We start from the raw sequence: 9,814 nt of genomic DNA on the forward strand, positions 1-9,814 counted from the left end.
TCCTGGAGAAGAACAAACACAGGCTCTATTGTCTGATATTTGCATCTGAACACTGCAGAACACTCAGGGCCTTCATGGTCGTACAAATAGGCACATGCCAGACTTACAAATGGATTTCTATCTGGTTTTTCCTCCCCTTCTGGGTCTGTGAACAATCCAGCTCTTATAAGAGTTGAGCGAGAGCGCTGAGCAGATGGTAATTCATCCACTGTAAGGTCACCATTTTTGAAAGTGATAGGACGGCGGCAGTTTGTTTTTTGACATTCAAGCAGAGGGAGCATGCTGTTCCTGCTGTTCCTCTTTCATTACGGTAATTTTGCAGACGCTTTTATCCAGATCGACTTACAATAAGTGTGTTCCACATCGGGAGGCAAAAGAACTTCAGGTCACAAGTGCATTTCCTTCCAAAACCAAACGGCTAACAGCATCACTAGTGCTAGAGTAAGTGCGGTAAGTTAGTCTTTCCTGGTATGAGCATTTAAAAAGTGACCCCTCGTGATACATGCCTACATTCTCCCAGTTGTTTACATAGTCATGGCTACCTTACATCAGCTACCCTCCAGTGTACAAAGCACTGTGCTGCATGTGACCCTTTTCTGCATCGTTTTACCACCATTAGTTTTTTAATTAGATTTATTCATCCCTTCTGTTCCCGTTCGGCTGTTTTATGGGTACAGATCACAGGGGCAGCAGTCCGAACAGACATTTCCGGACTCCCAGCTCCCAGGCGTCGCCAAATCAGTTGAATGAAATAATCTCTCCAGTGAGTCCTAGGTCCCCCCTGAGGTCTCCTTCCAGTGAAACAAGCTCAAAACACTAGCCTGATTAACATAGACTTTCAAATCTCTTCGAGATTCTGGTCTGACCAAGACCATAACGAATACGATTCGAAATGGCCTGGTCAACCCGCCTCCCTCGGGTTGCTACTGGTTGTGGCCAGAAAAGGCTGTGCCTAAGCTTAAGCCAATCACACCACTCTTTCCTCTGACGTATAATTTAGCTACCAGCGGGGCTAACTTGTAGATTAAACTCTTACCAAAGCCAGTAGGGAGCAAGGCGAAAACGTCTTTCCTGTCAAGAAATGATTCAAGGGCTGTTCTTTGCTCGATTTTTAACGAGAATCTCCCGTCGAACACTTTCATTACAGCATCTACAGCAGTGTCAAAAGCTTGACGCTGCTCCATGTTGATATTGAATGAAGCGCTTCCGTGTACAATCCATGGGTTGAGTGGCAGTTCAACCACGTCACTACCTTGAACACGCCTCTACCCTGGGCCGTTGGCGCTGCTCAAAGTTGATTGCTTCCCGACAAAGTGGGTGGAGTTCCCATTTTTTCGGGAACTCGAATCCACCTGAATGAGCAGTTTGCCTGAGTAAGTGTAGCAGAGCCGAAGGTGTTGCGTCACTGCGAGGGCGGAGCCTGGGTATCAAAACACCACTCCTGGGAGGTGTTGAAAAGGCATCCTTCCCACCTCAAGTGGCTTCTTTCTATGCAGAGGAGCACCAGCTCTACGCTTAGATGACTAAGCGCTTTACCCGCCCTCTGGAGGAAGCTCCTTTCAGCCACATCCTTTTGGTCACTACCAACAGCTCATGACCACAGGTGAGGGTTGGAATACAAATTACCCGGTTCTACCCCCACTTGTAAACAAGGCCCAGAGGTAGTTAAACTATTCCATTTGGGGCAGTAAGCATGTTTACATGACACAAGAAATTGAGCTTCCTAAAAACAGACTTAAACGGGCCAAGGTGCGCCACACTTTGCTCCAAAGGTCCATCTTATTTTGCATCTTTTTGACACTTTTATCCAAAGCAACTTGCACTCATATCCCAGGTAGGCAGGTAGCATAAGGAGGTCCTGCCTAAGGACCCCTACTGGAAATAGTACCTTTCATGTAGGTCAGGATTTGAACTCCGGTCATCCACATGAAGGGCAGCAGTCCTACCATTCGGCTATACTATCCTATAGATCAGGGATGTCCACATCCGGTCCTCGAGGGCTGCTGTCCTGCAGGTTTTAGATGTTTCCCTGCTTCAACACACCTGATTCAGATCAACGCATCATTAGCAGGGTTGTGCAGAACTTAACTATATTTTAAAGGGATCCATTTAATCTGGGTCAGGTGTGCTGAAGCAGGGAAACATCTAAAACCTGCAGGGCAGCGGCCCTCGAGGACCGACTTTGGACATCCTTGCTATAGATAGTGTAATGGTATATCTAGATATATCTCTATAGATATATAAATGTTTGTATGTATGTATGTATGTATGTATGTATGTATGTATAAAAAAAGGTTTCGGATGATGCCAGATGTCTATTGTTTCCTTGTAAAGATCACCTTTTCTGTGAAGCATAAACCCATCGATGCTTGAATTTCCATCATTAACAACTGTGAGACGGAGTCTGGTTTTACTGCACAATATTAAAGGGGTTGTAAAGGTTCACATTGGTTTGAGCTGTGGCTAAATATGCTCTTTTCTTAACCTCCAGTGCAGCACTGCGGGTAATTGTGGTTTCTCCAATTACTGCAAGTTAAGAGTTTGTCATTCTTGAGACATTTTTGACTTGGCGACCCAATTACCTTTTGGATAAAATACCACCAGATCCTTGGTTATGTGCTCCTCGTAAACACGTTAACCTCAGAGGGCTAATTACAAACCCAAACAATGCTAATGGATTCCATCATTAGAAAGATCTAAGAGGGCCAAGCTAGCTCTGCCGGTGTAAATGTCTCCAAAGTGACCAGAGCAGCCTTCCCTCAGAGCCGTGTGACACGGTGGAATTTGTTATTTCGGAAGTTGAGATTAGTTTCTCGTGTGAACTCCACTCCCATTCTGATTCCGTATCAAACATAGAAATGTCAGGACCTGGACTCTGACATTTAAAGCTCCCATTGTAGGCCTCGTCTAATTGATCCTCCCTCATTATAATGATAAAGTGCGGCCCAACCACTGAGGAAGAATATCAGAAATGAAAGCTACGGTTTGGAGTTGTTTACGTTCGTTCCTACGAACGAAGCCGTGAATCTGACTATCTCTGTCTCGTGTGACATTTCGGTGTCGTCGAATAATGGAATAACAGAGTAACAGTCAGCATATATCATATAAGATAAAGGTGAGTCTGGTCAAATCAGCATTCACCAGCATGGCATGTTGGATCTAACTGTGATATGGTGCTGGTGTTGCTATCAGTGAAGACATCTTTCCTCCAGCAGAAAACACAGAGAGTGAATATTGTGGCTCTGACATTAAACTGATCATTCCCCACATCCTTTCTCACTATTCTGCTCCTCTGATGAATGCCTTTAGATATCTTTTTGAAAACAAGTTATTTCCTAATCAAACAACTACGCCAGTATAAAGTTCAGAAGAGAGTGATTACTGAGCTGTAGAAGCTGTGTCATGGCAGAGGTAGATGTGCTCTTTACAGATCACGTCCATACTCCTGGACCGTCTTAGCGTAATTGGAGGAGGAATAAAGCATCATTTGCATTCTGCTCAGTCCTCTGCCATGAATTTGATGAGGACGTCACATTAAAAATGCATGTTTCCCGTACGTTCTCTGGCCTTTGTCTTGGACACTTATGACAAACAAGGACAGTGTGGACGGCGCCTGAGGTGGATCTCTGTATTCGACAGGAAACATCGGTGTCTGCCTCCTCCGTATGAGAGGAGCATCTTTCAGCTGCCAGGCCTGATGGATGGGAAACAATCCTCAAATGTTATTATGAAATATTATTTAAATCGTGTCATCCTCCTAATGAAGCTGAACGAAAGCAAGCTTCATACAACACCATTTATCTACATTTTTAGCAATGTGTTTGGTTTGTCGTATTCTTTGGATTAACAGCTAAATATCGGCCGGCAGCCAGCTGTTTACCAGAGATCCAGAGTCTCCAAGATCCTCTCTGAATCTATTGAATGAGCTTCTGCATTACTCAGCAGCACAGTAAGCTTCCTGGAATCAGCCGATAACATTTTGCTCTATTCAGTGTTTTTTTTCCTCCAAAAAACATCAAGTTTAACAATTAACTTAACAAATGAATTAACAAAGATTTTCTTAGGGAGTGACTTATGGAACAAGTCTCATCAAAACCTCTGATATGGTCCAAACTTTATGTTCTCTTTGCTTTTTCGAACCCTCTAAATTGGATTTTAGTGTGATCTTAGATAGTGGCATAAAATGCCAAGAGACTGTTATCCCATGTGCACAAAAAAAAATAGGATAACAGAGAAACTGTTTGATTCAATCGATTAAACGGACTGTGTTGCCAAGAATTTGAGTTGTTCTTAAAATAGCTGTTTGGTTATCAGACAGAATCAGAATCAAGTTTATTGCCAAGTAGGTTTGCACTTATAAGGAATTTGACTTGGTGTAGTTGGTGCAGAGTATTAAGTATAGCAATACAGATATATATATATATATATACAGAATCTCAAAAAATAAGGAGATGTAGTGCAAGTGTTACTGGCACCAGACCTCGGGGAAATCTGGACCAGCAGCAAGGGTTACACAGGCTAGAGAGCAATGCGTAGCCAAGATGTACACGAGCTAACTCTGTGAATCAACAAGGAGAGGACAAGAGTTAGCATTGCTCATGCTTGTTTATTTCTGAGCCAGGTAGCTATTCTCCCTGGTGATATCCACAGCAGCACGAGAGCACCACCTATGACGTCTTTAAATGAATGTGTGAAATATCATGTGAAAATACACGTTAGAATAATTAGATTATTACAAAACGATAGGGGGTGTGCCAGTTTACATCAAAAACTAAATATAGCATTTTCCAACCTATCACACAAGCTGAGTGCTATAAATACTATAAATGTGCAGATATACAACAGGATAAAGTGGTCCCAAATAAATGGAGACAGTGCGTTAATGTAACGCAGTAGGTCTGAAAATGGTGATAAGGCTCGTAGAGGATGGGACGAAGCTGTTCTTGTGGCGTGAGGTTTTGTTCCTGATGGACTGCAGCCTCCTGCCAAAGTCTTAAAGAGTTTGTGACTGGGGTGGGAGGGATCAGCCACAATCTTCCCTCTTAGAGTCCTGGAGGCGTACAGGTCCTGGAGTGATGAAAGATTGTAGACCGAATGACACGCTGCAGTTTGCCCTTGAGCCCTTGGCACTGGTCATCCTAGAAAATTCAACTAGATGTGTCTATGTTCACCAAACGTTTACAGCAGGATCTGCAGCAATCTGTCAAAGTACACACTGCAAATAAGCATAAAATACAGACAAACACCAAGATAAAAAGTCTTGAATCAAAGTTGTCTGTCCACAATGGAAGTAGACACGTTTCGTGAAGGTTAAAGATGTTTTAGAGGGAAGAAAAAACTTCATGCCACCACTTAAGCATGGTGGTGGGAATGTTCTGGTTTGGGGTGACTTCAAAGCTCAGAATCTTTGATTCAACCATCACATCAGAGAGTGTTTGAAGGCATTGTGAGGCCCTCCAAAAGCTGAACTGGAAGTAAGTCTTTCAGCAGAAATGCAGGATCATGAATACTCGAAGCCTAGACCCACCGAAGTCCCACTGAAACGTGCTGCAATTTAAAACCTCAAGCATCTTTCAGCAGAAGGCATTGTGCACGGAAGAGTGGTCGAAGATTTCAGCAAAACACCCACAAGAAGCCATTTCCACCAAAGGGGGGTAATACTGGCGAAACCGTGACGACCCAATAACCGGAAGGTTGGACTCCCACTCTCACCACTCAAAAGATATTTTTATGGTTAAGATTGTTTTACTGGTGCACGATTATTGAATAAATAAGTAATTCAGTACATTTATATCTGTTTATTTGTTTAAAAAATAGGGAAGAAATGTTTAAGTCAAGTCTGATGTTGCCTTGCACAAAACAATGATCCCAGTCTTTTCCACACAATGAAACTCACCGTTTGTTACCATAATTCGGATCAGGATCGGCCGATACTAAACCTCAGATATCAGTATCGGAGGTGAAAAAAGCATCCTTACATATAACTAAGCCATGGCTCAGTGGTCGTCCAATAACTGGAAGGTTGGCGTTTCGATTCCCACTCTCACCACTCAAAGATTGGTGAACTCTTTGGAGAATCCAGTGAATGGCATCTGTCCCCATGAATGTGTTCAACAGGTGCCAACCTGGATGGGTTAAATGCAGAGGAGAAATTTTGTGTATTTCCTGTATTTACATGACAATAAATCTGGTCTTAATCTAACAGATGTTAGGTCAACTCTCTCAGAAGAACATGGAGAAGAAAATCATGATCAGGTGGAAGGGTTTGGGAAGGTTTGGACCGCAACAATATCACATGTATCGGTTAAAGTTTATTTTAAAACATTTTAAATGCAATATATTCGAACGAACTCAATCTAATGGTTTCTATGGTCTGCTTTTTCAGAAATACCTAGAATTTAATTGCCGTCTTTTAGATGGCTGATATACTTTGGAAAACATCTGTTCAACTGTGCTGGAAAGCATCTTGTTCTTTGATTAAAAAGTCAAAAGGTGCAAGCCCACGTCCATTAAAAAAGTTACATTTCAGTCCAAAAACAGTCGGCATTTCATATAAATAGACAAAATTTACATGATTCTTTGAGGAGAAAAATATTAGAAAGTTGCAAGAACTGATGATTCATTTGCTATTTTGTAAGTTTTTCGGTTTTGGGGTCAATTTAGAAATTATTAACAGCTGTGTTCCAGGACTTTGTCCCTAATTGAAATAACGAAGTGTTTTGGATTTGCTGCAGCTCTGTTATGCAGATCTATCCGCTCAAAATTAAAGATGACATCATTAAAAAGTGTTTCCATTTGGATCAAAACTTTAAAATTCCTCCCCTGGCACCGATTAAACCCCCAACAACTAATCTCTGTATGTCAAAATTACATAATATATATAATCGAATATAATATGAATGATTTTCCTTTGGGGGATGAACAAAGCGTTGTTCAATTCAGTTTAGAATTGGTATCCAATTATAAAGATTTAATGACCAATGCATAAGGAAATTGAACCGCTTTGAAAGAGAAATTATCATTTATCTGTGGGTTTAAAGCTGCATCATATTTCATAATGTTAAGTAGTTGAGTTGAAGGTTCTGTTCAGTGGTAAAACAAACAAAAAAAAAGGTATTTTACTGTTTTTTATTCCTATTTAAGTGACAGCAATTCGCTCAAGGAACAAGCAGACTCCTCTCTATTCTCAGGGGAAATGTATTTTTGAGTTGAGCGTGTGGTATCCATCACTCTGATGAAATGCATAATTAATTCTCATCATTCGTATAATCCTTCTCCATCCTTGACCGCAAAGATGAAAATTACACGCCGAGCGCCCGTGTCAGCGGGCTCCGCCGCAGTTTTCTCACTCTGTGGCAAAGGAAATGCTGTTGATAAATCAGCAAGGTTAAAAAAAAAAAAAAAAGTATTTACACAAATAAGTTGAAAACAATCGATCCGGTGCATCACACTGTCATACCCTTTGGGATGTGGTTCCCCTGGAAGAATGCACAATCCCCCAGGCCTGAGTTCATTTGAGACGCAGATTGTGTCTGATTGATCAATGAGAACCACTGCCGAGCCATCAATCTAACAGCGGTAGAATAGGAAAAAGGGAGCATTAACATGTATAAGCTGCCGTGTCCCGACAATGTCCTCTAGCTTGAGTTGGTGGGAAAGCAGCCACCTCTGGGGACATGAACAAAAGTTGAAGACCTGAGACAGGAATGTGTTATATGAAGACAACAGGGACAATGTCGATATATTAGCTTCTTTTTGATCACATCTCTGTAAGAGTAGAGTCTCTTTAGCTCTGTATTTCACTCATAAATATATCATAAAGCTGCTTCTATACCTGCTGTTTTTCTCTAAACTGTACCAAACTTATGTATCACCTTCAAGTGTCCCTCCAGGTAATTATCACTATAAGCTGCTAATGAAAGCATAAAATTACCGGCACCTTTTTGGCCCCAACCCCGCGACAGTATTTTAGGGCAAACAGGTGATTAATGAGTGATTTGCACCGGTATTGCTTGTAGACAGCTGCTCCATATTGCAATAATAATTAAGTAGAGCAGTTAAAAAACTGTTTTTCAAGGTTTTTCCCTAGAAAGTGTTACTTCCAAGATCCATTAGCTAACATGCTGTGCCAGAGGATCTGACAATAAGCAGATTGCACGTGTAGTGTAAACTACCTATGGCAGCTACTGCCTGGGCTGAAAACATGGGGGATGCCATTGGGCTGTGATGTGGACTTTTAGTTGATCTACTAACTTTTTGGAGTACTTTTAGAATGAATTTTGATGATTGCTAAACCCTTTCAGTAGGAACCGCACAAGCTTGCTTTGATCTTTTGCTTAAAGCAGGCGATGATGTGTAATTACAGACGAAGGATTTTTGCCCTCTATTAGTTGTGAGAGCAACTGCACGTGGAATGTCAAAATGGTATCCATTGTCCAGTGACAGTGGCATCAAACAAACAAATTATTTTAGCCATAACAATGTAAATGTATTTTTATTTATACAGCCCTTTACAAACAATCATTACAATGTACCAAAGTGCTTTCCAGAAGATAATAAATAAAGAGAAGAATAAGTAAAAACAATGAAAGAACAGTGAAAGCAATAAAATACAACAAAATCGAATAAGATAAAATAAGATGAAAGTGTCATCATACTGGGTATTAGGATAAAAGTCTTATTTGCGACGGATCTGGTGTTGATGAGAGCCACACGAACAAAACCCCGATCTGACTGTTGGGAGGCCCGGATAACGGGTCGGAGAATCTACAATGCGCGGCCCCATCTGCGGATCCTCACGGGTCTGCGGCAGGGAGATGGGTACCCGGTAGAGTATGGCAACCCGACCGGTCGGAACCCGACGGGCCCGGTCGGACTCGGACAAAAAAATAGAATGTCTTGTCGGACTCGGGTCGGGCTCGAAAGCAAGCAGACATCGTGAAAATTATAAACAGCCAGAGGACAGGTTTCAGTTCATTGCAAACGTCAGTTTTTGTGACAAACATAAATAATTGAATATGCATAAATGAAAATGTTGGTAGGCTATTCGTGCCTCATGCCGTGCAGCATGCATCTGTGTGCATCTGTGGTCTGTGCATGCTCGGTGCGCACGCACGCATATCGAACATTCGAACAACTTTACATTAAACACGTGCGATCAGTGCAGCCAAGCTCAGTTGGCTGGAAGCGCTATGGAGGACATTAAAAGACAAAATAGCTTCTGGAAAACTGAAAGTCGTGGAAAATGAGAGGGGGAAATCCACTGTGTGGAAACGCTTTAAGCTATAATGGATTATGGTGGATAATGGTGCGCTGTCACCAATGTGTATTTACTGATTAGGGTGCGCCGTTTTGCGTTGGTCACTGGTCTCGGGCTTCCGGCGGGCTTGGACACAAATATTTTAATTAATCTCGGGCTCGGGTCGGATTTGAGAACTTTTCTGTTGGTTGAGGGCCGGGCTCGGACAGAAAAATCCGGCCCGAGCCAGGCTCTAGTACCCGGCCTCCGGTACGACCGGATGATGTTAAACAATGATGGTTTAACCCCAATCAAGTGATTTTGCTTTCTAATCCTAAGAAAGTTGTATTATTGCCCAAACCCAACTGGGAATTGACCAGTGTTTTCTAAGGAGTGGTCATTAAATACACCTATATAAGTTGTATTTCCCTCCTGCTGCTTTAAGGGATGGAACTTTACAGGAAGCTGGTATGGATCATATTTATGGATATAAACAAATAACTTGATTTGAGGGCTTGCTGCCATATTATATTTCTCCCCTGCCACCTGTAGGGGCAATAGTTTAGAGAATAGCGT

This window comes from Odontesthes bonariensis, chromosome 20 (genome assembly GCF_027942865.1).
Source record: "Odontesthes bonariensis isolate fOdoBon6 chromosome 20, fOdoBon6.hap1, whole genome shotgun sequence".
In the NCBI taxonomy this organism is placed as follows: Eukaryota; Metazoa; Chordata; class Actinopteri; order Atheriniformes; family Atherinopsidae; genus Odontesthes; species Odontesthes bonariensis.